At 42.7% G+C, this 27,338-nt stretch overlaps 1 protein-coding gene across 1 annotated transcript in view; it reads right to left on the bottom strand.

Moving 5' to 3' along the window:
* Positions 1-19,430, bottom strand: part of LUM (lumican) — a 114,704-nt gene extending 95,274 nt beyond the window's left edge. Inside the window, exon 1 of the mRNA XM_078674260.1 lies at positions 19,180-19,430. The gene's annotated coding sequence lies outside the window, so the exon portion shown is untranslated. The remainder of the gene's footprint in view (positions 1-19,179) is intronic.
* Positions 19,431-27,338: the final 7,908 nt, after the last annotated feature.

Genomic DNA, 27,338 nt, shown 5'->3' with positions numbered 1-27,338 from the left:
TGTGTAGAGTCCCTGTGTTGCATTCATGTAAAGGACAATAAGCGTTTTATCCCCTGGCCTTTGACACATTGATGATAAGGGGCCTCTATTAATGACACAATCTAAGTCTGACTCTCTGTGTTATATGATCTTGGAGCTGGTACATTTGTGTTTTTTCTTTGTTTTAATGTTGGTCTTTTTCGACAAATTTGCTTATTTCCCTTTATGTCAAAAATGTTCTGGCTTGATGTGTTAAATTTAGCTATAATTAGATGTACGTTGTTCCCATGTTTATGTCATATATCTGTTCACAGTGCATTACGAAGATACTAAAACAACAGAAAAAAAAGTGATCACGCTTATCAAGTTCAGGCTGTTTAAGAAATTTGTTTTGCTGGTAGGCAATGTCAGTATTGGCTTTTTGTTTGTTTGTCTATTGTCAAGTGGCCTTGCCTTGCTGACTTGAAACAGGCCCATTGGTTTCTTAACTTTGTCAAACTGGCATTTTCAGACCTGCAATTTAAAAACCAAATTTACTAAAAGATGTATTTTTAAATTGTGAGTCCAAAGACACCAAACTCCATGTGTTTCTGTGTGCTCAGTGGGAAGTTGTCTTAAATGATGTTTAAAGGCAACCCCCATTTTAACCTAAGGGAGGGATAGACCTTGCAGTAAAGAAAAACAAATGTAACAGTTTTTCACTGCCAGGACATGTAAAAATCAGAGGTACATGTCCTATCTTTTAAATGCCTTATACCCTGCCTCTGGGGCTAACTAGTGCCTGACTTCGGGGTGACTTACATGTAGTAAAAGGGAAGCTTTGGGCCTGGCAAGTAGGTTAACTTGCCAGGTCAAAATGGAAATTTAGAAATTCACACACAGGCTCTGAAATGGCAGGCCTAAGCTGTGTTTTAAAGGGTGACTGAGTGGGTGGCACAATCCGTGCTGCAGGTCCACTAGTAGCATTTCATGTATAGGTCCTGGGCACAGGGAGTGCACTTTACTGTGGACTTACAGGTAAATGAACTATGCTAATTGTGGATAAGTGAATGTTACCATATTTATGGAGTACAGACCATATGCACTTTAACACTGTGCGCAGAATTCTAAAACCAGCAAAAATGAAGTCAGCAAAACAGGAGGGTATGAGGCTAAACACGATGGTTTACAGCTTTATTTAGTAGTCATAGTTTGATTTTTGATTGATATTATGATTTCTGTGCATTTGTGCAAAAACTCTACACTGGAAGCACATTGCATCAAACCCCTTCTTTACTGCAGGCCCTACACATGAACTTTATAATGAATTCACACTGACCAGGGTGCTTGAGTATTTTGCTTTCTTTCTTGCCTTCCTTTTTTCTTATCTTCCCTTTTTTCTCATCTTCCTTTTCCTTGTTCCCTCCCTTTTTGCCTTCTTTCTTTCTTCTTTTCTCCCATCTTTCCTTTCTTTCCTTCTTGCCTCCATACTTTTTTCTTTAATTCTTTCTTTCCTTCCTGCCTCCATTAGTTGTTCTTTCTTCCTTTCTTTCCTTCTTGCTTCCATGTTTTTCATTATTCTCTTTCACTCTGCCTTACTCTTTCTTTCAAACTTTTTCATTCCTTCTTTTCCCTTTTTTTCCTTGCTTCTTGTTTTGCTTCTTTCCTTCTTGTTTTTGTCCTTACTTCTTGCCTTTTTTCTTAAAGGCAAGAGGCTAGCAGCCAACGCCAGACCAATTGGCTTTTTGGGTGTGTATTTGCCAAGAGCCATTCTGTGTATAACATAGTTGCTTATCAAGGTTTTTAGCCAGACTTCATCCATTAGTCTGTGGTAGTGTCATTCACATATTTCTTCCACCCACCCCAGCATACATCAAGGGACAATGCATCAGCCCAGTTTAGCCACTGGTTGGCTACACTTGAGGTATTGTCAAGCTAGTCTTTCTCTAGGAGCAAATCCATGCTCAAAGTAGTTTCCTTCAGTGCCACGGAGTACTATGGTATTGTGTCTATTTTTCTGACCGAAGCATATTGTTACCCTTAGCCCAGTGTTTCCCAACCTGTGGGTCATGACCAGTGGGGTGTGAGGCGATTTTTGATGATGAAAGACCAAGCAATAAAAAAAGATACATTTACATTCCGTATTTAGTTTGTTATTTTTGCTGTGCTTCAAGGACAGGGGTCAAATGTTAGGGTATGTCTTCTGCTGCTTATCTTTTTTAACATGTGACCTGGAGTTTACACGCAGTCACAGAAAGAAAAGTAAAGTAAATTATGTGACAATCTTGCTGGGATACATGAAGTGTAAAAGGAAAGGTTGTAAGTGAAATTTACACATTCAGAAGTTAGAAAAGCAAAGATTTATTAAATGTTTTTATTAACCTTAAATGTGATGAAACAAAGATTTTAATAGAGTCAGAACAAATCAAGATACTTTACTTGGTGATGCAAAATAATAAATATTAACTATAACCCGATTTACACACATTATCATTTGTGTGCATTATAATTTAATCTGTATTTCTCTACAATTAGAGAACGTTTCAATGGAAAATGTGGTGTCTATAAATGACAATGTGCTACCACACACTTTTTTGGTTACATTAAAAAAAACACCAGCCTCCTGTTTAAAGCTAGTTGGGTTGCAAATTTTTCTTGTATTAAAAAGTGGGTTGGGGTTCTACAAATTTTGGGAAGCACTGCTTTAACCAGTGTATTTTTTATTTTTAGATTGATGTCTGACAGCTTCCCAAACAATAAGGTTTTGAAGAAACTAGGACAAAACAAAACAAGAGTTACCAAAAGGCTGGTGGCCAGTGCCAGTGCCAGACCTATCGGCTTTTTGCTAATGTTTGTTCAATTTTCAAGCAAGATATCAACTATCAAATTACATGTCTTTAACTTTCATATATTTGATTCTGATGTGATAGAGAAATGGGAAGCAAATCATTCTGTTGACACAGATTATATATTTTTTGTTGTGAAATCTGAAGGGGAGGAGGCAGGTTAATGATGAGGCTGCAATTTTGCTAAGATTTGGCGTTACTAGCCTTGCAAATTCAATATAAATTTGTTCAAGTCTTTAACCTAGTTCAGTAATGAAAACAACATAAACTGCTAAGCCCAAGACACAGATTGACTTGCCTAACCACGCATGAATCACAGCTGTGGTCTACCACTAGCATAGTCAGACAATGATTTGAATCCAATGATCTCAGACAGTGACTGCTTTCCAATAGTACACATCTGGAACATTCGGGTAATTTTAAATTTTGGCACCTAGTGATGCAGCCACACAAATTGAAGTGGCGTTGAAGAAGAGAAGGAAAAGAATGAACTAGCAAGATAAATCACTGTAGTCTTTCTGCCAAAGAGTTTTTAACTTCATTGGATCCATGACCTGACCTGGTGCATATCCAGAAGGCCTGCATCTGTGTGCAGGGCTTGCTGTCATTCCAGGAAGGAAAGCAGGCCTAGCAGGCTGAACGTGGCACTTTCTGCATTGCTTCAGACATGCTTTGCCATTTTGGAATGACAGCAGCTGCATTGCCTTAACCCCTTCGCTACGGGGACGATTCCCCCGCTGTGCTGGGGGGAGGGAGGACGCGCACAGTGCCCCGGTGCTCATGACGAGCTCAGCTCGTCATGAGCCACGTTTCTCGTGTGCTCATGACGAGCTGAGCTCGTCATGACCACGCCCGTTCCTTAGAACGCCCAGCACAGCAGGGAAATTAGCCCCGCGTGTGAGCATTCTAACAGTCATGACGAGCTCAGCTCGTCATGAGCACACGAGAACCGTGGCTCATGACGAGCTGAGCTTGTCATGAGCGTGGGAGGGGTTAAACAGGTGTTACTATTGTTGTTCCTTTTTTGTTTTACAGGCTCTTTTGTATGTGTCTCCAGGACGTATGCTCTCTTTGGAGGAGGCGAATTTCTAATCCACTTGCTGGAGTTGGAATTGCTGATGGCCGCATTGCATACTCTGGTGTTCCTATGGGTTTTCCTGGCACTCAGAGAACATTGGCATGCAGCCTCGCACTAAGCCTGGGAAGAGTTTGCAGAGTTCTGCTACATGGAACTCCACAAAGTGCAAAAAAATCTTGTGCCGCTTTACGTGGAGCTCCGCAGGCGGTAGACTGCATTGGATGAATGCTGGCTGCAGTGATTTTCAGTGCCAGGTGCTTGTCTGCGCTGTGCAATCATCATGAATGGCACAATGCACAGGGCAAGTCGGCGCTGCTTCCTTTCTGCCTCTCGAGTAGATTTTTACTCGAGCGGCAGCTTTCTCAACGCGAACAGACAGTTTCTCAACATGAGTGGTCGCGACCATACGCGACCACTCGCAATCAGTAATCTGACCACCTGCGTTGAGAAATCTTGCCGGGAGGTTGATTTTCCACGCTCCCACTCACCAATTTGATGTTGACGATCGCGAGCAAGGAAAAGTCTCGCTGGGAAGTGGATTTTCATCGCTCGCGCTCGCCAACTTGACGTTGACGAATAGGAGCGAGGAAAAAGTTTTTCAGAACTCCGTGAGCTCAGCATAACGCAGAGTGCAGAAAATTATTGAGAGCCTGTAAGGCCCTTGGTGAGGACCAACTCTCCATGAAGTAGAGCATCGGTCTTCCATGATAATGATAACACAATCGAGGGAAATCTGGCGGTATGAGGATGGCAGCACAATAGTCTGTTAAAATCTGGAATAAATAGCCACTTTTCAAAATGCGTAGGCTGGCTCTAGATAAATTGGTTCTCCTGCCTCATTTCTTATATTTCTTTGCCAATGTGCTGATAGTAATACCTCATTGAAAACAATGGGGTGAACCTAATAAGTCAAAGGACCTGGGTAATAGTATATATAAGAAAATGGTCCTAGACAAAAATTCAAAAACGTCAATTGATGTAAATCTTAGTTTTCCACAAAGCAGATTAAATCTAAGACCAAACGGAGATGTATTGCTTGCATATTATACTATGAATGCAATGTAACCAACACCACAAAAAAACCACATTTGTATCGCAATTTTATTTACACATTCATAAAATGAGAAAAGGATAGAAAGGGGTGCTCAAGTGGTAAGGAAAGGAAATCAAAAACACAGGATTTATGGTAATTCTGTACAACATGAGAACAATTTGGATTGCACAAACAAAGCCTAACCATACACTTCTATGTACATTATTTCACAAGGGGAAGGGAAAATAATGGTATCGGCTTTAAAAATGAAATTATAAAAAAAGGGGGGGCGTAATCGTCGACGTTTCCACCCTGGCGCAATACGGGAAATTCATGACCTCTGCTGCGGGTCTTCTTCAGGACGTTGGGGTATGGAATTCGGGGGGGGGAGGGAGCACCACAATTATTTTTGTCGTGGTGTGTCAGGCCAGGTCTGTTGGGTGGGCCACCTCTGACTGGTGTGTCCGTTGCCTTTCAAACCACGTGGTTTCCTCGTAGAGAGAGACGGGACGTGCCTTTGCAATACCGCGAAAATTGATCCGTTCGGAGTGTGCGTTTTCATTGCCTAAAGAACTCCTCGGAGGAATTATTAAACATCTAATGAGAGGACATAAGGTCCCCAAAACAGCGCTCCCTTCCTGAACAACTGACATTACGTCGATCGTGTCAACAGACCAGGAACGATTCTTCTTGCTATCAAATTAAATCATCCCTTCTAATTGAAACGCAACGGACACACCAGTCAGAGGTGGCCCGCCCAACAGACCTGGCCTGACACACCACGACAAAAATAATTGTGGTGCTCCCTCCCCCCCCCCCGAATCCCATACCCCAACGTCCTGAAGAAGACCCGCAGCAGAGGTCGTGAATTTCCCGTATTGCGCCAGGGTCGAAACGTCGACGATTACGCCCCCCCTTTTTTTATAATTTAATTTTTAAAGCCGATACCATTATTTTCCCTTCCCCTTGTGAAATAATGTACATAGAAGTGTATGGTTAGGCTTTGTTTGTGCAATCCAAATTGTTCTCATGTTGTACAGAATTACCATAAATCCTGTGTTTTTGATTTCCTTTCCTTACCACTTGAGCACCCCTTTCTATCCTTTTCTCATTTTATGAATGTGTAAATAAAATTGCGATACAAATGTGGTTTTTTTGTGGTGTTGGTTACATTGCATTCATAGTATAATATGCAAGCAATACATCTCCGTTTGGTCTCAGATTTAATCTGCTTTGTGGAAAACTAAGATTTACATCAATTGACGTTTTTGAATTTTTGTCTAGGACCATTTTCTTATAGATAGTAATACCTGGCACAGTTTTTAAGGACCTCAAAAACTACAGTTGGACCTGATGTAGGGCGGTCATTGAAACAAGGTAGCCCTGTTTCAAAAAAAAATTCTGTCAGCAGTTCTAAGGCTTGCAGCTCATGATTTTGAGAATTAATATTTTGCTGCACTGCTCTAGAAGGGTGCTGGATGGCTGGGCATTGTGCATATATCAGAACTCAGTTACAAAAGGGACCTCAGTGCTACTGCCATATAAGTGTTACCTCCTTACCATACCAGTCCCCATCAAATTCAATTGCTGACAGAGGCTCAGCCCTTTGTCAAAAAAATGTTTAGTTTGTATTACCAAGGATGCAGCATAGGTGCATCAGCTTCTATTGTGGATGCATCCTAAAGTACATAAAATTGGCACTGGACCTGTTAGAGAATGCTGTGCTAGAGCTAGCATTATGGCGCTAGGCGATTTATTTGACAACCACAAAGTTGAAAAATGTGATAAATTAATACAAACTACGCAAATTTCTGTGATCAGTTTCTAATCCATGGTGCCATAGACAGGAGATTAGAATTAATAAAATTGCCTTGGAAACAGAAGGACCTCAATCCACCAGTCGGTGCCATGCTTAGTGTTGGACTTGGTATCCGTGCCATTTTCTTTCCTTAACGTTTTGCCTTAAAATCTCCTCTATTTTTTTACTTAATTTTTAGGACTCTGTGCACTTTACCACTGTTAACCAGTGCTAAAGTGCTTGTGCTCTCTTCCTTAATCCTGGTAGAATTAGCTTACACTCAGTTGGTATATTTAATTTACTTGTATGTCCCTAGTAAAGTGAAGTCACATGACAAGCTGTAACTGGCAGTTAGACTTTGTGTATTGCTCCCAAACAGTGAGACAAAGGGGGAAAAAGTGTTGGCAGGATGGGCCATTTCTGACTTGATAAAGTAGGGCTGTCACCTACCACACTTTCATATCATAAAGTCTGTGCCTTAGCACACACACAAGTCACACACTAGTCTATTGTGCCCCTAGTCAAGCTGGGGCCGGGGCAGGGAGACAGGAAATTCTTGACAACTCGGTAGGGGGAGTACTCTAGAAGCTTCTGCCACTTCAAAGCCGGCACCAAGCATAAATATTGGACCCTCAGACTCATCTCTAAAATACGCTCTTGGGTCTGTGGAAGACTCGGAAAACAGACTGCTCTGTTCCTTTGCTGCATGATATTCCACTGCCCTGCTACTATGGCTTCCGTGCTGCCTGAGTGAGACGGACTGCACCTGCATCTTAAACCTAGGATCACCAGAGTGGCTGGCCTCTTGACCAAATCTCAGGGACAGAAAAGGATTTAACCACCTGGAGCACAGCTCCTGTACTCTCTCCGCTGTGAATTGTGCCACCCAAGTGTTGCCATCCAGTCCTGGACCCTTGAAAGTGGGCCTCAAGGTGCTCTGACAGCCCAGCTTTTGTCCAAGCAGAACCAACTCAGCACAATACATTGCCTCACAGCCTCAATAAGCAATCCAACTACCTACACCTAAAAATGTATTAACACACAGAGCCATGACAAAAGAGTAATCACAATCATGTAAAGGGGGCTCCTGCACCAGACTAGATATGTCACTGCTGAGGAAACACTGGGAAAGCAAATTACAAAGACAATTTATGCTAAAATGACAGACACAAATTATTGAATATCCATCAAAGGTTTCATACAATGCAATATAAATTGATACAATGTAAAATTCCACATAGAGCTTATCTTTCTCAAAAAAAGACATCATAAGATCTAGTCTAATGTCCTTATGAAAGGCAAGATGTGGTCATGATGGTGCTGACATATGTTTGAAGCTGTCTAGAACTGATACAGTACTGGGAATCTGTCTATGCACTTATTCAGGTAGTAGTTGGCAGGCACTACCCTTCTGAACTTGCAAGGAACTTTCCAGGCTTATATAAAAGGGCTAAAACAATGACATTAGGAAATAAGGGGTATATTTCGAAAGCATTTCTGCAGTTGGTAACCCCCTGATTCACACAATTGAGAATTTTACAACCATTAAAATGCTTTTTTCATATGTACAAAACACAAATTGCGGTTTGGTATCATATTACTGATTCAAAATTTGTGTTTAGTGATTCTATATTTGGAAGAGGCGTTCTTAGGGTATTCCTCCCAAATAGCTAATCACAGTTATATGTATGAATATTTTGAGAACAGATTGCAGCCACAAAACATTAATCTTTTACTGACAGCTCAAGGGTGTGACTAACCATTTGCAAAAGGGAAGGGGTACCCGTGGGACCTCTTCCCTTTGTGACTGTTGAAACAATTATTTTTTCAGAGCAGGTAATGGTCCCAGAGACCACTACCTGCTCTTAAAAAATAAACTTTACAATGTAATTTTCATTTTTTAAATGCATCCCGTTTACATTTAAGAAAAACGATTGCTTTATTAAAAAGCAATAATAGACATGGTGGTGTGCTGACCTCAGCAGGCCACTATCCCTGTTATGGGAGTGATTCCTAATGGGTCTCAAATTGCAAACTTTCTCCTTAATATTCATGAGGTAGGTCAATTGCAACCCTATTAGGAATCGCTATTGAAAATGCGTATGTTTTCCAACATTAGAAATTAGAATTTCCTAATTGTGATTCAGTGAGAATCACAATTAGGAAATTATAATTCCTAAATTTTGTACAGGTGGCCCAAAGTTTGCAGATTTGGCATTGATGCTCGCTAAACCCCCCAGTTGGCAATCCACTAGAAGCCAACTAAGGATCCATCTTTGGTGAACTGAATGAAAGAACTACTAAAGTGGGCAAACATAATTCAGAACAAACATAAGGACATGGGATGCAATGAAGATTGTAGTATTAAAGTCTAAAACCGACGAAAGAATACCCTAGAAGAACTATTCTCACCCTGCACTTTATCAGCTCCTCTCATGTAACACTGCCTTTAGTTAGGGTTTTTTGACAGTTATTAGTATGCAGAAAGCTTCACCTTTACTTCATTATTTGGCAAGAAATGGCATATTGTGGAGTATATTTCGAGTGTTGTGCTGTATTGGTTGAAGAAACCTACAGCAGACCCCACCGATCTCAAAAACATCCGCCCCATCTCGCTCCTCCCTTTTCCTGCTAAAGTCATCGAGAAGATCGCCAACAGACAGCTGACCGCCTTCCTCGAGACGAACGGATCCCTCGACCCCTCGCAGTCCGGCTTCAGAGCCAACCACAGCACCGAGACCGCCCTCATCGCAGCCAACGATGACATCCGGACCCTGCTCGACAAGGGGGAAACAGTGGACCTCATCCTCCTGGACCTCTCCGCTGCGTTCGACACAGTCTGCCACCGCACCCTAGTCCAGCGCCTCAGCAACATCGGTATCCAAGAGAAGGCACTGGAGTGGATCATCTCGTTCCTCGCCGGAAGAACACAAAGAGTCCGCCTCCCCCCGTTTCGCTCCGAGGCCACCGAAGTCATCTGCGGCGTCCCGCAAGGATCTTCACTCAGCCCCACCCTCTTCAACATCTACATGAAACCTCTCGCAGCCATCGCACGCCAGCACAACCTCAACATCATCTCTTACGCCGACGACACCCAGCTGATCCTCTCCCTCACCAGAGACCCCGACACCACCAGAACCTGCCTACACGAAGGGATGAAAGACGTCGCCGAGTGGATGAAGGACAGCCGCCTGAAACTGAACTCGGACAAGACAGAAGTCCTCATCCTGGGATCTTCGCCCTCCGCCTGGGATGACTCCTGGTGGCCCCCAGCCCTGGGCACCGCACCCAAGCCAACCGACCATGCACGCAACCTGGGCATCATCCTGGACCCCTCCCTCTCGATGACCAGACAAGTCAACGCCGTCTCCTCATCGTGCTTCAACACCCTCCGTATGCTTCGCAAGATCTTCCGCTGGATCCCGACCGAGACCAGGAAGACTGTCACCCAGGCACTCATCACCAGCCGACTGGACTACGGAAACGCCCTCTACGCCGGAACCACAGCCAAGCTACAGAAAAGACTCCAGCGCATCCAGAACGCCCCCGCCCGACTCATCCTGGATGTCCCCCGACGCAGCCACATCTCCAGCCACCTGAGGAACCTGCACTGGCTCCCCGTCGACAAGAGGATCACGTTCCGGCTCCTCACCCACGCACACAAGTCTCTCCACGACCTGGGCCCCAAGTACCTCAACGACCGCCTGACCTTCTACACGCCCACCCGCCAGCTACGGTCCACACGCCTCGCCATCACAGCCGTACCACGCATCCGAAGAGCCACCGCCGGAGGAAGATCCTTCTCTTACCTGGCTGCCAAGACTTGGAACTCCCTCCCCATCCACCTTCGGCTGACCCAGGACCATCTCGCCTTCAGGAAACAACTCAAGACCTGGCTGTTCGAGCAGTAGCATACCCCTCCCCCCAGGCGCCTTGAGACCCTCCCGGGTGAGTAGTGCGCTATACAAATGGCATGATTGATTGATTGATTGATTTTCATTTTCTGCTGCATCAGAAAAGCTTCCTCGCTGAATCCTTTTTATTCAATGTTTACTTGTTGATTACTATATTTTAATCTGTAGTTTATTACATTGATAGCCTTCACTGCTGCAATGGATTTTATTATACCAAATGTTAGGTGGGTGGTTATTATGTTTGAGAGATAAATATTCAATTTGTAAACTAGCTGTCCTGCTGAAATGGAAAATAATAAAAAATATTTACAGAAAACAAACACCAATCAACTCACATCATAGCAAAGAGCTCTGTGAGAACCACAAGTGGAAGATGCAGAGATTTTTCTTAATCCTTAAGTGTCTACTGCTCCTTCTCTTTCAATATCACTGAAGCGTTTCACTATTGCCCCTCTATTCACTGTTCACCTTCCATCTATCTTTTACCCTCCATTCATCTTCAATTCACTCTTCATTCACTTTCGGTTCTCTATCTACTGTCAATTCACTATTCACTATTCATTTACCCACCAGTCACCATTGTTAGAAATTGGGTCTCTAATTGGCAGAGGTATGCACCCTGTCCAAATAGGGACCACAATCCTAGTCAGGGAATGCTAGATATATACTAATAGATAACCTCTGCTCACCCTCTGGTAGCTTGGCACATACAGTCAGGCTTATCTAAAGAGGCAATATGTAAAGTATTTGTGCAAAATGCACACAGTAACACGATGATAACACCACAAAAATATTCACCGCTTAAAAAAAATAAAGCATCATTTTAAAAATAAAACAAAACCAAAATGAGAAAAATCCATAAGTCGAACCGGAGTTATGAATTTGTCAAGAAAAAAACAAAAATAGTTTTCAGAAGTCAATAGCACTAAGGGATTACTTGAGGTCACACTAGACCGGTGTAGATCCAAAGTTCAGGCCAACCATGATGGAGGGCAAGCCAGCTACATGACTCAGATAGGTCCGACTGACAAAGTACCTTGAGTGGAGCAAGTGTTGATGTCAAAGACTCAATGCGAGGAGTCAAGGAGGCAGTGTGTCGCCATCGATGATGTGGATGGAGGCGAAGCATTGGAGCTGATCTGTTCAGTAAATGAAAGCTTCAGCATTTAATCCCTTTCAGATGAAGGTGCTGTGTTGATGTGAAGTCATGCTGTCCCTCGGCATTGAGCCGTACTGTCTGTTGATGCAATGTTTGTTGATCAGCTTCTTCATCAGCATCTAAGGGCAATGAGTCAGGTCTGATCAAAGCCAAGTAGTTACTACATTGGTTTTGATGCAAAAACAGCTGTTAAACACATTTCTGAGGCCCAAGTCTGGATTGGCACCTCATGCAAGGGATGACTTACAGATGTTAGAGTGTAACAGCAGCAGAGTTTGTAGGAATTCTTTGATGGCCCAGAGACTTTGCAAACAGGAGGCAAGCCAGCAAACCCTTGGAGTCACTTTGAGTTCAAGTGAGATGGGTCCAGTCCTTGTCCTCAGTACACTGCTGGGTAGCTCAGTGCAGCAGTTACTTAAGAACAGTCAGTCAGGAAGAGTGGCAATCCTTGTAGCACATCAGTCCTTACTCCTGGTAGAGTTATTCACAGGTCCAGTAGCATACTGTCTTGTTAGGGTCACAGCCCAGTACTAATACCCAAATGTGCCTTTAAAATGGGGGTGACTTCAAAGCAGGACCTTGAAGTTCAGAGGTCCCCTTTTATCCCAGCCCTGTCTTCCAGGCTACCTGTGGGGGATAATCAGCCCTTTGTGTGAGATATAGGACACTGCCTATTCATATGTGAGTGTCAGCCTCCTCTTCCACTTCCTGCACAGGAAGACTGTCAGAATGCAGATGAATGCAGATGATTCCTCTGTCACACTCACCCTATTGTCTTTGCGGGTGTCTAGATGGTATGCAAAAGTGTAGCTGTCACCCAAACCAGATATGTATTGGAGACAGGTTGCAAGGAACACACAGCAGTAAGAGCAGAGAAAAGTCCACTTTCTAAAAGTGGCATTTCTAAAACATTAATATCAAATCCAACGTTACCACTTAAGAGGATTTATCATTACCATTAAAAGATATGAAACTTCATTTAGCTACTCTAATCAGGAATTACAGCTTAAAAGTATTTAAGGAATTGCCAATGCTAGCCTAACGGGGGAGTAAGCCTCACAGTAGTGAAAAACTAATTTAGCTGTTTGTCACTATGAGGGCATGAAAAACTTAAATGTACATGTCATACCTTTTACTTACACAGCACCCTGCCCTTAGGGCTACCTAGGCCTTACCTTAGGGGTGACCTATGTGTAATAAAAGAGGAGTTTAAGCAGTGGCAAGTGGTTTTTAATGCCAAGTCGAAGTGGAAGTACACTGCACACACAGGCTGTGCACTGGCAGGCCTGAGTCAGGTTTGAAAAGCTACTTGTGTGGGTGGCACAATTGTTGCGGTGGGCCCACTAGTAGAATTTTGGGTATATAAATGAAAATATGAATGATTGAAAATATTTTTTATAGCAAACTGCTACTGGAAAGAGTATCCCGATGATTTTAGGCTTGCCAAAGAGGACTAGACAGAAGTTCTTCGACCCATACTCACCCCTAAGGTCTAAATAAAATGTTTTCAGTTCCTTTTTAAATTTAACTTCTACAGGGATATGTCTCAAGTATTCAGGCAATTTATTCCACAGGCTGTCTGCCTTAACAGTGAAGGCAGAGCCTTACCTCCACTGTTTCTGAAGGTGAGAAGTCACAATAAGGCCCTCAGAACTAGAGCGCAGGAGCCTCCCAGGGCAATATGCCTCATTGCTTCCATTTAGGTACAGAGGACCCCTATTATGGAGAGCTTGGTGTGTTAAGGTCAAACCTTTGTACCTAATGCGTTGAAGAACTGGCAGTCAATTAAAGTTTATCCCGATATGATGACACCGAGGTACGTTCCGGGATTTAAAATAATAAATTGACTGCCATATTCTGCATGACCTGTAGCCAATGAATCATATATTCCAGGACACCAAGGTATAAAACATTGTTGTAGTCCATCCTAGATAAAATCAGTGAGCTGACCACTGTCGCTTGTGCCTCACAAGGGAGCAAGTGAAGATATTTCTTCAGCTCGCAAAATATCCAGAAACATGATTTCACCACTGCTCACACCTGTGCTCTGAATGAAAGCTTGTCATCAAACAACACACCCAGATTTCTGGCCACTGCCAATGGATGGGGTGGAGGGGGACACCATCTGGCCAGGCCCCAAGACAGCTAGGTAGAGGATCTCATCCAAACAATAAGCCTTCCGTTTTATCTGGATTGCACTGTAATCTGTTGGCCTTCAGCCAATCTAGCAGTGTCTTGAGACCCTTACGGGTGAGTAGTCGTGCTTAAAAAAACCTTGATTGATTGATTGATTGATTGACCAGACCGCTGAAAAAAGCAGTCCTCAAACTTGCAGGATCCCATCATACATGAACAGGAGTTGGCTATCATCAGCAATATGAGATGATTTTAATGTAAAAAGATTCCACCAAATATGTCAAAGGAGATATGTAAATGTTGAAGAGCATGGGACTGAGGGAGGAACCTTGCGGCACCCCCAACTTCAACACTTTTCTTCCTGAGGCATACGACTTCATCCGTACCATCTGCCCATGTCCTTCAAAGAAGGAGCCCAGCCAACGCAGCACAGAGCCTGTTACTCCTAGGTGCTCTAACCTGTGCAGCAAGATGTTATGATCCACAGTGTTAAATGTTGCTAGCATGTTCAATGGCAACAAAGCCACATTGAGTCCTGAATCCAGAGAGAAGTTAATTAACTCAGCGACCTCTAATGGTGTGGTCTCTGTGTCATGGCGTGATCTGTTCCCTGAGTGAGAAGGGTGGTGTAAGTTGTTTTCTGTCAAAAAGGTGGGGCCATATTATCAAGAAGGGCAATAACATTATCGCCGCTTTAGCGGTAGGAATCTGCCGCTAAAGCAGCGATAAGGAGCTTGATAATATGCCCTTGTGAATTGCCATAGAAGCCCAGGTTCACACCAGAACCAAGCTTCAACACTTCATAATGCTACATTTATACATCAATTACATCTAAGGTTGTAAAGTGCTAAATCAGCAGATTTATCCATCCAGTCATTCATGTACTCACCCACCCATCCACCATCTATTCACCTGTCCATCTATTCACCCGACCCATACAACCATCCATCCCTCCATCCACCCTATCTATCTATCTATCTATTTATCTATCTATCTATCTATCTATCTATCTATCTATCTATCTATCTATCTATCTATCTATCTATCTATCTATCTATCTATCTATCTATCTATCTATCTCTCTCTCTCTATCTATCTATCTATCTATCTATCTATCTATCTATCTATCTATCTATCTATCTATCTATCTATCTATCTTACCTGAAGCCTGCTTGCGTGTCTGTCAGTTCATCCTTGCCTTCTTTAGTCTGCCCGTCCGTCTGACACATTAAGACATCCATCTATCCCTCAGACTTGATTGCCAACTGTTCGTGTATCTTCCTATGATCCTTTTTCCTATCTGGTGTCCAAGTTTGTCTGTCGCAGAGTCTATGGGGTCCATTAGGATGGCGGGCGGATTGCCCCCGCCAGGCAGGCGGTAGCCACCGCCGGCCTGGCGGGGGCAATCCGCCCGCCATCCTGACACAAAACACCCCCTGCCATATTACGATGGCATTGTTGGCCGCGGCGGACGGAAAGACCGTCCGCCGCTTTCCCGCCCCGGTCGGCTTGCGGCCGGGCGGAAAAGGGTTTATATGGTGGCGGTGTCTATTAGACACCGCCAGCCATATTAGGATAGGCATTTCTGAATGCCTTTCCGTGGCGGCAATGCCGCCACGGAAAGGCATGCGGAGTCCCCCTGCTGTGGCCCGTTGCGGGCCCCCAGGGACTCCATGGGGGTGGGGGGTGCACATGGGGGTACCTATGGTACCCCCCTGCATTTCAATGCACAACATGACAGGCACCTCGCGGTGCCTGTCATGTTGTGCATTGAAATGCACTGCGTGTATTTTTAGCATTACGGCGGGCGGTGCTTTCAGCACCGCCCGCCGCAATGCTACAAATGCTGGAAGCGCCCGCCACTGTGGCGGGCGCATCATAATATGTGGCACGGGACCCCCGCCCTTATGGCGGGTGGTCCCATACACCGGGAGGATGACGGGCGGACAAAGTCCGCCCGTCATCCTAATGAACCCCTTTGTCTCTATGCAGGTACATGGGATTTTCACCACAGTATCTGGATCCAGATGTCGGTATTTCCTCCTCTAAGTGTCCATTTTTCCCTGTCCCACTGTCCTAGTTTGCCTATCACAATGTATTTATTTCCTGTCTTATTCTCTGCGCCAATAGGTATCAGTACTACGGCAGTTGGTCAGTGCAAAAGGGCGTGGGGTGGTGTAAGGACCGGCAGAAACTGATGCATTGTTAGTGGGCAGTGGTGTCAATGGGTGTAGTTTTAGAACCTGTAGGTGCATGTGTAGGGGCAGTGAAGAGTTGAGTGGGTGCAAGTGTCACTCAGTATACACATATTACAAGTCTGAACGCAGGTGCCCCTGTCTATCTGTGATGTGCAAGTGCAAATGCCTAAGAGAGTTAGTGCAGCTAACTGGGGGGAAAGTACCCGTGACGTTTTTTGTGGGTGTGCTGGCGGTGCATTCGATGCAGGGGCCTACAGATATTTATGAGGTGCAACTGGGCCATTCAGGCCCCACTCGTCGATAGTGAAGATGATCTGTAGGCAAAAAGTTAAAGAATAAATACATGGGTGAGGGGGGGGCAGATCCCTGTAATTAAAGACAAACCTAATCTTAATATCTCAATCTAAACTTTATTTTCAGAAACCTGTAGAAGTATGAACTTCTTGAGGAGTTCTCAATGACTGAACTACATCGTAGGAGTTGGTGGGCAAGTAAAGTCTTTATGGCTAGATTATAACCACAGTCTGTGCACAAAACTCCCCGCTGCTCCCAGTATTTCACTGATGTATTGCCCCTTGCCTGGCACCAAAGCCTTCACTCAAAGAGGCGAATAAGACATATCATAGGAACGCTAAGCTACTGGCCACACTAACATCCTTGCATATATCTGTGCCTTATGGTCCGTCCCATTTACACCGAGGCCATTGCTTCGCAAATGGGCTGTCCTGACGTAGCCAGAGGAGGTGATAGGTGCTGTGCTAGTGCTACTTGCTGCCCGTGACAATGGATGGGAAGGACCTGTCTGTGCCAATGGGAGTGGGTGGAGACCAACTGTCAGTGGGTGGCTCTACCTCGTTTTCGTCGTGTATTTCTGTCTCTCTCTTTCTTCTCGTGTGTCTGCCTGCCTGCCTTGCATTCTTCCTCAGTGTCTGCCTGTCGTTCTGTCTGTCTATCTATCTATCTATCTATCTATCTATCTATCTATCTATCTATCTATCTATCTATCTATCTATCTATCTATCTATCTATCTATCTATCTATCTATCTATCTATCTATCTATCTATCTATCTGTCTGTCTGTCTGTCTATCTATCTATCTATCTATCTATCTATCTATCTATCTATCTATCTGTCTGTCTGTCTGTCTGTCTGTCTGTCTGTCTGTCTATCGATCTATCAATATCTGTAGCCTGCCTATTCAATGCCAATATTCCTTCCAACCTATCTTTTCTCCCCACCTACTCATGTTTCTGGATGCCTGATTGCAATTCTGCTTTTCTGTCTGTCTGTCAGTCTATCTACTTCATGAAAATCTTCAGCTGAAGAGAAGTAAAGAGATTATGTCCACGATGCAAAACATAACAATGAACATTATTATCTACTAATGGTTAGCTATCAAGCTTTACATCGTTTCACCCTACTGCTAAGCATTTGTAATACTAAGTGTGCTCTGCCTCTTCTAAAAATGTAATCTGATATCTTGCCATGTTTTTTTCTTTAATTACATGTATTCATCAGCGTTTCCTTTGCCAAGGTATGTTTTTTCTGGCAGTGGTCTGAAATGCTGAGCAGTCATAAAGCGTTTTTGCATGAGCCAGAAAAAGCTGGTAAGTTACCAATGATAAAGAGCTAACAACTCAAGGAACTGGATATCCTCATCTCATTATTCAACACATGGCTTAAAAATGTAATGTAAAAAGAAACCCATGCCCAAAATATCGTGGGTAGGTTAGCCTACAATAAAGAACTAACCAACACGACTAAATGCATACGTTTCATGCAGGTTCCATGGAAAACATCAAAAAACATACCTTTTCTTTTCAGGCTGCGTTTAATATTCATCCACCTCATTATTGCATGTTATCCATGCAGATTACGTACAACAGGTTGTTGAAAGAATTGCCAAAATACGTTTCTAATTTAAAACATTAGTGTTGTCTACTTGACAAACCGAACTGACAAACAGCTTGAAGCAAAAATAAATACATAAAATACACACACACAACCACACACACCAATACGAAGAGGTTGCCAAATACCTTCATAAGGAGAATAGTTTCAAGTATGACAATACAATCATAAATGTATACATTTCTAAGATGATAGCTGGTGCTTAGGACTTAAGAGCGAGCAGAAACAGAAAATCATAAAAAAGGAATGGGTCGTCTCATGAATCCACTTACATATTGAAATGTTACTGGAAAATACCATAGTTAACTCTTCATCGTGTGGTGACATAATAATTCAGCTATATAGCATCTGGAATAGGGTGAAGACGAGCCAAAACCTCAATGACAAACATGAGGTCCAGATAGATGGGTTTCAAGATACCCAAATTATGAAAAGGACATAACTCTTTCGATAAACGCCACTATATATACATAAATATAAAAATAAATATATCTATCTATCTATATATATATATTACACATTATACATTTTTTGCAATTATTCATTACCTGTGGACACAAGATTCCAGCTCTATTGTACCTCGAATTGGAGTTAAAAGTGAAAATATGAACAACCTTACAAGTGCAGTAATGCATTTTAGAAAGACAATTGTGAATAGAAAAAAAGTCGAAGATAGGAAATTAAAAATAAATATAAAATTCGAAACATCATTTCATGTATAACATTATGAAGTTGCCGATGTTACTTTGGTCACTCGAAGAACTCTGAACAAGTTCTGCTGCCAACGTGTCACAACCAAATATGCACCGTGGTCCCTGCCCTAAAACAACTCAATCATCGCCAACAAGCCAAAAGCTACAAAGGCTTGTCAGTCACAACATATTTATGTTTCAAAAGTGCATTTTAAAATAATTGTGCATTTTTAATTTTCAGTCGCGGCAATTTGTAAGCATTAAAAACAGTCATCGACCGAACAACGTGTCTAATTTCAAGCAAACAGTTAAAACCGAGCGCCAAAAGTACTGGTCATTTTGCAATTAGCAAACCAACATTGGCATCTTTTTTCACGTGCATCGTACAGTGCATCGGCGGTACCTTTGCCCACACTCACAGGCACCATGCACATGCTGGGCTTTCCCGGTGCTTACCTTTCCACTGTACGGCTGCCTCTTTCACGTCTCCTCACTGATGCGCGTGACCGAGGCAGTGATAGCCCTGTGTGTTCTGCAGAGTGTCAGGAGTGATGCGACTGCCAGGACCTCTGCGGTGCAGAACTGAGGAGAAAAGACAGAAGAAAAGAAAAGAAAAAAGCCCCTCGCAGGCTGCTCTGCAGAGCTGCTATGTCATCACAGCTTGTGGTGTGGTGCGGGAAACATATTGCTCTTTAACGAATTGCAGGTGTATGCACAAGCTAGGACAGCCCATCTGCAATTACAATGTAACGGGAGAGATCAGTATGGAAAACCTCATTTTGGTTTGGGCTGTCACTGCTAATGCAGAGAAAAAAAACTATAAAGTCTGGACAACTTTGGATAATAGATGCTATTTTAGAATGTAATATTTCACTCCACATCCTTCCTACAGCTGCTGCATAATGTCTTCAAAGGCATTCATCACGGTTGTTTGTTGATTTTTTACTTATAATTTTGCCTTCAGAGCTATAGGTGCCAAATAATTTGATTTTCTTTCCTATCCATTAAATCCACTTTTTACTATTTTTCCGTGCATCTTTGAGCACGTGTAAAAAAAAGTTGTATAGGGTTCGTATAGACCTACACAATTAAAATACTATTGAAATTATGTCATGCTGTGTGTAAGTTCACAAAAAAGTGTTGGCGAGATGCTTGTAGAGGCAAAAAACTGTTGCACATGTGAAGCATTGTCTAATTGTATTTGTGTTCTTGTCAAAAAGTCTTATTCGGTTGTTAAGATCCTTTTGCGATAACTTTGCCCTTTCGAAAGGGTCGCATCCCCTGGAGGGATCTGGATCCAATAAGCTAAGGAGTCGCTGTTTTTCATTTCATGGATATCCTTCAAAAATGCAGCTGGAACCTTTGATGTGGCAGCTGTTTTTGGTTGAAGAAAGTGCCAGAAAGGTAACACAAAGAGTTCTACCACATATGTAGCAACAACACGTGTAATCATGAGATGTGATTCCAATTGTAATACATAATTTATTTATGTACGTGTGTGGGTGTCATACAGCCACCTGAAAGACTGGCATCCAAATTGAGGTTAATGCAATTTAAAGTATGTTTTACATAGAATTTAGTTTGATGCTAATTAAGAAACAGAGCTCTTGGTTGCCACATGAAGCGAATAGCCAAGCCGGAGACCAACAGTTTGACCCATTGTTTTGTAAATCTTCATCTCCACTATTCATGCGGAATCAGCCACTCTTCAGAAGAGCTATGGGTGGTTTTCATTGTCTAATTGTCATAAGTGACAATGCTTTTGGCATTGTGAATATATATATTCTCTGGTCATGATCCTGGTAAAACTGGTTAACTCCATGATCCTTATCCCAACTTTCTTACTAGAGGATCAGACAGACAGGAAAATAATATCCAATCTTTCTAGAATGTCGGTGCTATCCACCCTACATAGGAGCTAAACAAGGCCCTGTCATTTGCAGGAAAGCTCGAATGAGGAATCAGATAGGTGCCTGCCGGGCTCAGATCTTTATCCTCTCTCTTGTGGTCCCTCTCCCCCTACTGTGCAGGAGGGACTGATTGGACAATGCCCAATGTGAAGCAAAACGGTGCATGATTTGTAGAGTAGAAGTATCTCCTATCTTTTAAATACATTGAAGGAGTTTGCACCAGTAAGTGTGGGGTACCCCCTGCAAGTCTAGACAAGGAAGGACGTTAAGCATTTGATGATGAGCCAACATTGCATTGCAACATTTCTATCGTACTTTCCTACCTGTTGTCGAAGTCCCAAAGTGCTTTGCAGACATTTGTCAATGGCTCTGGGTATAAGCCTAGAAGCATGTTAGATATGGTGGCATCTATAAGTGTTGAGTATTGTGAGATGCTGAAAGAGCGTGCTCCATACATGACACAGTTGCATGAGAGCACATTTAATGTAAGTGGTGGAAACGAAAGAAGTATAAGAATAGTTTCCAAAACAGCATATCCAGACAGTTAAGACTGTGGCCTTGGAAAACGTAAGGCTGGAATGGAAACTCCACAACCCAGACCAATTCCTTGAAACCTTAATAAGAGACAACCGGGAGCTGACTACATAATGTTTGGAAAAAGATGAAGGTAGAGATTCAGTAGTTTGTTCTTTCATGTCCTGTGTGCCTGCATTGAAATGCTCTTGTAAAACCAAATAGACCAAACCTTGCTGTACCAAGGTGGTTTAACAATGAATGTTCGATAGCCAATGGACAGCTGCAAAGGGCTCTCATTGCTAATCATATGGACCCAATTACTGTAGGCATTTCATGTAAGCAGTAGAAAGCAATCATTACAAAGAGGCAGAGCAAGGGCACTGCCCAACAATGAGAAAAATTAGTTCAAGCAGCATCTGTGAAAGACTTTAAGTCCTTTCACTCTGTAGTGACTGCATTGCGAAAGGTAATTCAGATTGTGACCCCGCTTAGCTGTCACATTTCTAGTGAAGCATGTGTAGCCCAATTTTCTAAAATATATTAGGTTAGAGTATCTTCCCAATGTTTAGTACGATTAGCAGCAAGCATCAGAGTATATCAATATCACTGTATGAAGTCACTGAGACTATCCGGCAGAGTGTCAGCGAGAAGGTACCTTGGCCAGAGGATGCCCCCATAGACTTGATAAAGCGCAATATCGATTTGTGGGCGCAGTTATTGACTAATATTTTTAACAACCTTGCACGCTCCCCGTTACAGTACTTATGGTCCACTTCATTCATTGTGAAGGAGTTCATTCCCTGTTTGTCGACGAGTGGCATTGGACTACCCAGCGGCGAACTGTGAGTAACGCATCATTGCGTATTGAAAAAGTATTTCATAAGCAACATGGCGGCAGGCGAAAGAAGAGGGAGGGAGGTGACTGCCCTCGACGTGTTTGATGATTCCCCGGCTGGGGGGTCACAAGTGGCGGGTTCAGTTCAGAAAACATTGGAAAGTGGCCCGAACCTCCGCGACCATTTCAAAAAGCTTGAAAAATTAACAAAACGGGAACAGGCTAAGTGGTGGGAGCATCGCTCCCTGAGCAGATATTTGGAAGTTGACCGAGTTCCGAGGGGACTGCGACTAATGCTTGCCCCAACTTATGACGATCCTGACCCAGAAATGCTAAGGGAATGGGCTGAGTGCAATTTGGAGTCGTCGAAAAGACTAGTTCAAATCTTGGTCCGCTATGCGGAAACGGACCAGATGAAATTGCAAAAACAAATTGAGGAGCTGTCGATTATAATTGATGGAATGGGAGCAGACATTTCAGAGTGTCAAAGACTGAAAGATGAAATGATGATTCGTGTACAGAAAGAAAAAGATATCATTAAGCGGAAGCAGTACAAATTCCAGCGTGATAAAAATGACTATCTAGAAGGGCGCATTTACACTTTTGCGCGCAAGTATGACGCTAGAAAATTGTCACAGCCACCGAGTGCACGCAATGACCCAGTCAATAAAGATGGACAAACATCAGTCACATCGGCCAGCTCCTCAAATGCAGATCTTAGCTCCAGCATTGATAGTGGGTCTGATTATGAGGCAAGCAGAACACGGTCAGGGCTGGGGTTTACCCGGTTCACCCTGGCACAGGAATTACAATGTGTGAGCCAGGACAGACGAGACACACTGCGTCCCAGGACGGATCGCCAGCCGGCCAAAAAAGCTATAACGCAAAACGTAGAGAGCGCCGTAAAGCCAACGCCAGATGCCATACCAAAACGCAAGGCCTACAAAAAACAATGGAACAAGAAGAAACAACAATAGGGGTACAGGCAGAAGAAAAATTCTCTGTGATTAATCTCACTTCCATGACACTAACGCCTACGGAGTTAAAGACTCTCTCGCTGGGACTGTCCTTTTGTCCTCCCAGGAACTTCAACTATGCTGATACAAGAATCGACTTGCATAAATTCACACGGAAGCTCAAGTTGAAAAAACATTTTATCAGCAATAAACCCCACAAGGCCGAAGTGAGATCTGACACAAGTAACCCTAGCAGGATGGCACTTACAGCTAACGATTTGCCACTATTACAAGACTTGGAGGGTTTACGCTTAGAACAATCTTTGTCACAGAGCCCCAGCACCAACCCCATCCATCCCGTTGCAGGTCTAACCAACTTCAGACCGAAATCTACTTATACACCACACATGGTGCATGACAATATTGATATTTTTCAGGAGGCGGTGGTCAAAGATATCAAGGGCCTCTTTGAACGAACTTTGAAGGGCAACAAGTACAAACACAAACGTAATTACAAATACACCGACCTGGTTATGAAAATTCAGAGTTGTGGTAACATCATCGTACGTCAATCCGACAAGGGGGGCAATATCGTGTTATGGGCAAGAGATCTTTATATGGAGGAAGCCTTATTACAACTCAATGATGCTTCCTGTTACAGACATTGTGATGTCGCTGTAGTAAAGAAGTCCCAAGCAACTTTTTATTCGATGTTGATGGGGTGGAGGTCAACAGGCCTCATCAGCATGGATGAACTGAAATATCTCAAAAATGACCATCCAGTTATGCCCGTCCTTTATCTGATCCCGAAAGTCCACAAAGACCCGGATAAACCCCCCGGCAGGCCCATCATCTCTGCATGTGGGGGATTATTGGAGAAAACGACGATCTATGTAGATGCATTCCTACAGGACTTTGTATATAAGTTACCCTCATACATCCAGGACTCCAGTGATTTTTTAAGGAAAATCAATGACTTACAATGGGATCCCGAATACTTGTTAATTACACTTGACGTCACGGCGTTATACACGAGTATTTTGCATGTAGATGGCTTGAGGGCTGTGTCTTATTACTTGGGTCAACGTGCGATTGAGTTTGTGGAACATAATAAGATGTTACTGTCCATGATTAGCTTTTGCCTGAATAACAACTTTTTCATGTTTAACCAACAGCATTTTCAACAGATCAGGGGAGTGGCCATGGGGGCCTGTTTTTCTCCCAGTTATGCCTGTATTCATATGGGGTACTGGGAGAAGCAGGTACTCCATGGAGTTTACTCGGACATCTGTAGAGATCATATCGTGCGTTGGTACAGATATATCGACGACGTTTTTATGATCTGGAAAGGCACACGCATAGAGGCAGAACATTTTATTTCCCAAGTAAATGTCAACAACTACAACCTGTGTTTCACTTCTAACATCAGTGAACACCAGGCAACTTTTTTAGATGTATCCATCGAAGTAAAAAATGGTCATTTGGAAACAGCACTATTCAGAAAGCCGACGGCAGGGAACACAGTACTGCATGCCCATAGTCATCATCCTCCTCACCTAATCAGGAGCATCCCGTATGGGGAGATGCTCAGGATTAGAAGGATATGCAGTACTGAGTCACAATGCACGTCAGCACAACATGCCAGTAAACTCAGGTTTCTGGCACGAGGATATAATGAAAGCATTGTTGATACTGCTATTCGTAAGGCCAATGTATTCCCCAATGAGATTGCCTTACTCCATAAGAAATCTCAGGCTCCAACTGTTTTACCTATGCAGCAACCAGTCAGATTAATTTGGTCTTTCAACAATCAGCACGGGGCACTACGCAAGATTGTCAATAAACACTGGGACCTGGTAAAGTGTGACCCAGTTATTGGCGAGGTCATGCCGAGAAAACCGGCTATTACTTACAGAAGAGCCTATTCCCTACAAGATGCCCTAGTTAAATCCAGTCCAGAAGTAATAACTAAAAAGGATTGGTTGTGTGGTAGTAGAGGTTTTAGGAAATGCTCTGTATGCAAGGCATGTACCCATGGGGTAAATAGAACAGAATATCTCACCCCGTTCTCTGCAGTCCCGTTCAAGATCAATCAAAAACTTACCTGCAAAAGTGAGTTTGTGGTATATGTGTTGGAGTGCCCGTGTGGCTTGAGATATGTGGGCAGCTCGAAGCTGCAAGTCCACAAGCGGGTTCTCCAACACCTGAGGGCCATCAACACCAATGACCCAGCATACCCGGTGGCGAGACACTTCAAGGAGTACCATAACAGCAATAGTACTCTATTGAGATATTACGCCATTGACTCAATAGCCCCCATGAGAAGGGGAGGCGACAGGAATGCAGCATTAAGGAAGTTGGAAACCAGATATATTCTGATGTTAGATAGTAAGGCCCCACATGGACTTAATGCCTCAGAAGACTTTTTCACCTGTCTCTGAGGCAATTAACAAGTTCAAGATCAGTGCTGATTTAGGCCTAACTCAGCTTACATAGTGCGCATTTGTACATACAATAATATAAACCTACTGTGATACAAACTGGTTATTGTAGATACGATGTGTAAATATATATTTTTGCTGGGATTTGAAAATGATGTACTTGCTATTGTTTTTGTCTGTTAGTCTTTCTGTTCTGGATTATATAGAACCTGCCACTTTTTATATGTCCGGTTGTCAGACTGGGATCAGTCTGACAAATATTACATCTACGTGACATATGGAATGTGCCAATCACCCACATACACATATTGAGCACTGTTTTTTTATTATATGGTTGATTTGTCCAGTAGGGGGTTCTTTTTGTTCCTATGTAGGATAAAAATATGAATTTTGATGTGTTTGCATTACACTTGTATTTAATGGATTAACTGAATGGGTGATACCTGGCAAATGTTCTTTATGGTTTTAGTTCCCCTCCTTTTTTGTATGTGCATATTAGAATTTAGCCCCATAGGCTTAACGTCTTTATAGGATGTTTGCACATTATGTAGATTTTGGAGTATTTAATATGGTGTACATTTGTATATAATTGGTGATGGACTGACAGTCATGTCAATATATAGAAGGGCCGAGGGATTTATCCCACTAACATGCGGCAGCCATGGAAATTGTGTAATATAAAATCTTCCTTTGACTGGTGTAAATTATCAAAATTTGCCGTTATATATTCACCCGGTGTATTGTCAATTACACATGGATTTATCCCAAAATTTGAATGTATGCATGACCGGTACTTAGTAATGTTAAACTTAAAATTGGAGTATTTTTACCACATCCATTGTACCGCCATCATTTCCCTACTGTGATTTGTCAATTTTAAATGCACTAGCACTTTAAATTTCTGCCACCGCCCTCTGTGGCGCCATGTGACCAAGGCCTCTGGAAGGCCGAAACGTTATGCTGTCCATTGCAGATATTAAAAACTAATTACTCACGGAATTACTGGGTCTCTCGTTTCTCTCGGCGGTGCTGCGGTGACATCAAAATCGGTGGCATCAAGTGGTTGAAACTTTGGTGGATATATATATATATATATATATATATATTCACTGAAAAAACCATAGGTTATAAACCATATATAGTTAGGAATTAGCATTTACAAAACCTTGAAAATTCACTGAAAAAACCATAGGTTATAGACCATATATAGTTAGGAATTAGCATTTAAAAAACCTTATTTTACTCACACAAAACCAATGAAATTCCATATATAGTTAGTTGTACTAACTATATATCACGCACCCGCAATCCACTGCTGATCATGTCACATATTACATCATTCATGACATGGTCAGTGACATCACTGATGACATCACTGATGACATCTCAAATGACATCACTGATGACATCACTGATGACATCTCAAATGACATCACTGATGACATCACTGATGACATCATACAGTGACTGTATTTTTCTGTAAAGTTAAAATATGTCTTACATATTTAAGAATGAGTGGATGTATAAGTATCTGGATGAAGGATTTAGTAGGTGCATGACTGACTGTATGAGTGAGTGGTTAAATGTGTCTCACTGAGTGCATGGGTTAGTGACTAAACTGTCTTAATTTGTGCATCATTATGTCTGTTGTTCTGTAAACTGCTGCATGTGTTGATCAGTAGCTATATGAGTAACTATATGGGTTATTGATTGGTTGCCCAAGCATTTGTATGGGAGACTGAGTGTGTGTGTGGGTGGCTGGGAGGTGTATGACTCTGTGCATAGATGTATGGGTTCAAAAGTGCATGTGGAAACAGCTGTATGGGCGGTTGACTGTGTGCATGACTGTATTGGTGAGTGAATGGATATCTCAGTGCTACATGTCAAAGTAAGTACATATGTAAAATACAGTACATGTGAGAGTTGACATATATAAATAACTGTGCATAAGAGCCAG

This window comes from Lissotriton helveticus, chromosome 1_1 (assembly GCF_964261635.1).
Source record: "Lissotriton helveticus chromosome 1_1, aLisHel1.1, whole genome shotgun sequence".
Lineage (NCBI taxonomy): Eukaryota > Metazoa > Chordata > Amphibia > Caudata > Salamandridae > Lissotriton > Lissotriton helveticus.
The sequence above is the reverse complement of the archived record's forward strand: the minus strand, read 5'-3'. Positions and strand labels throughout refer to the sequence as shown.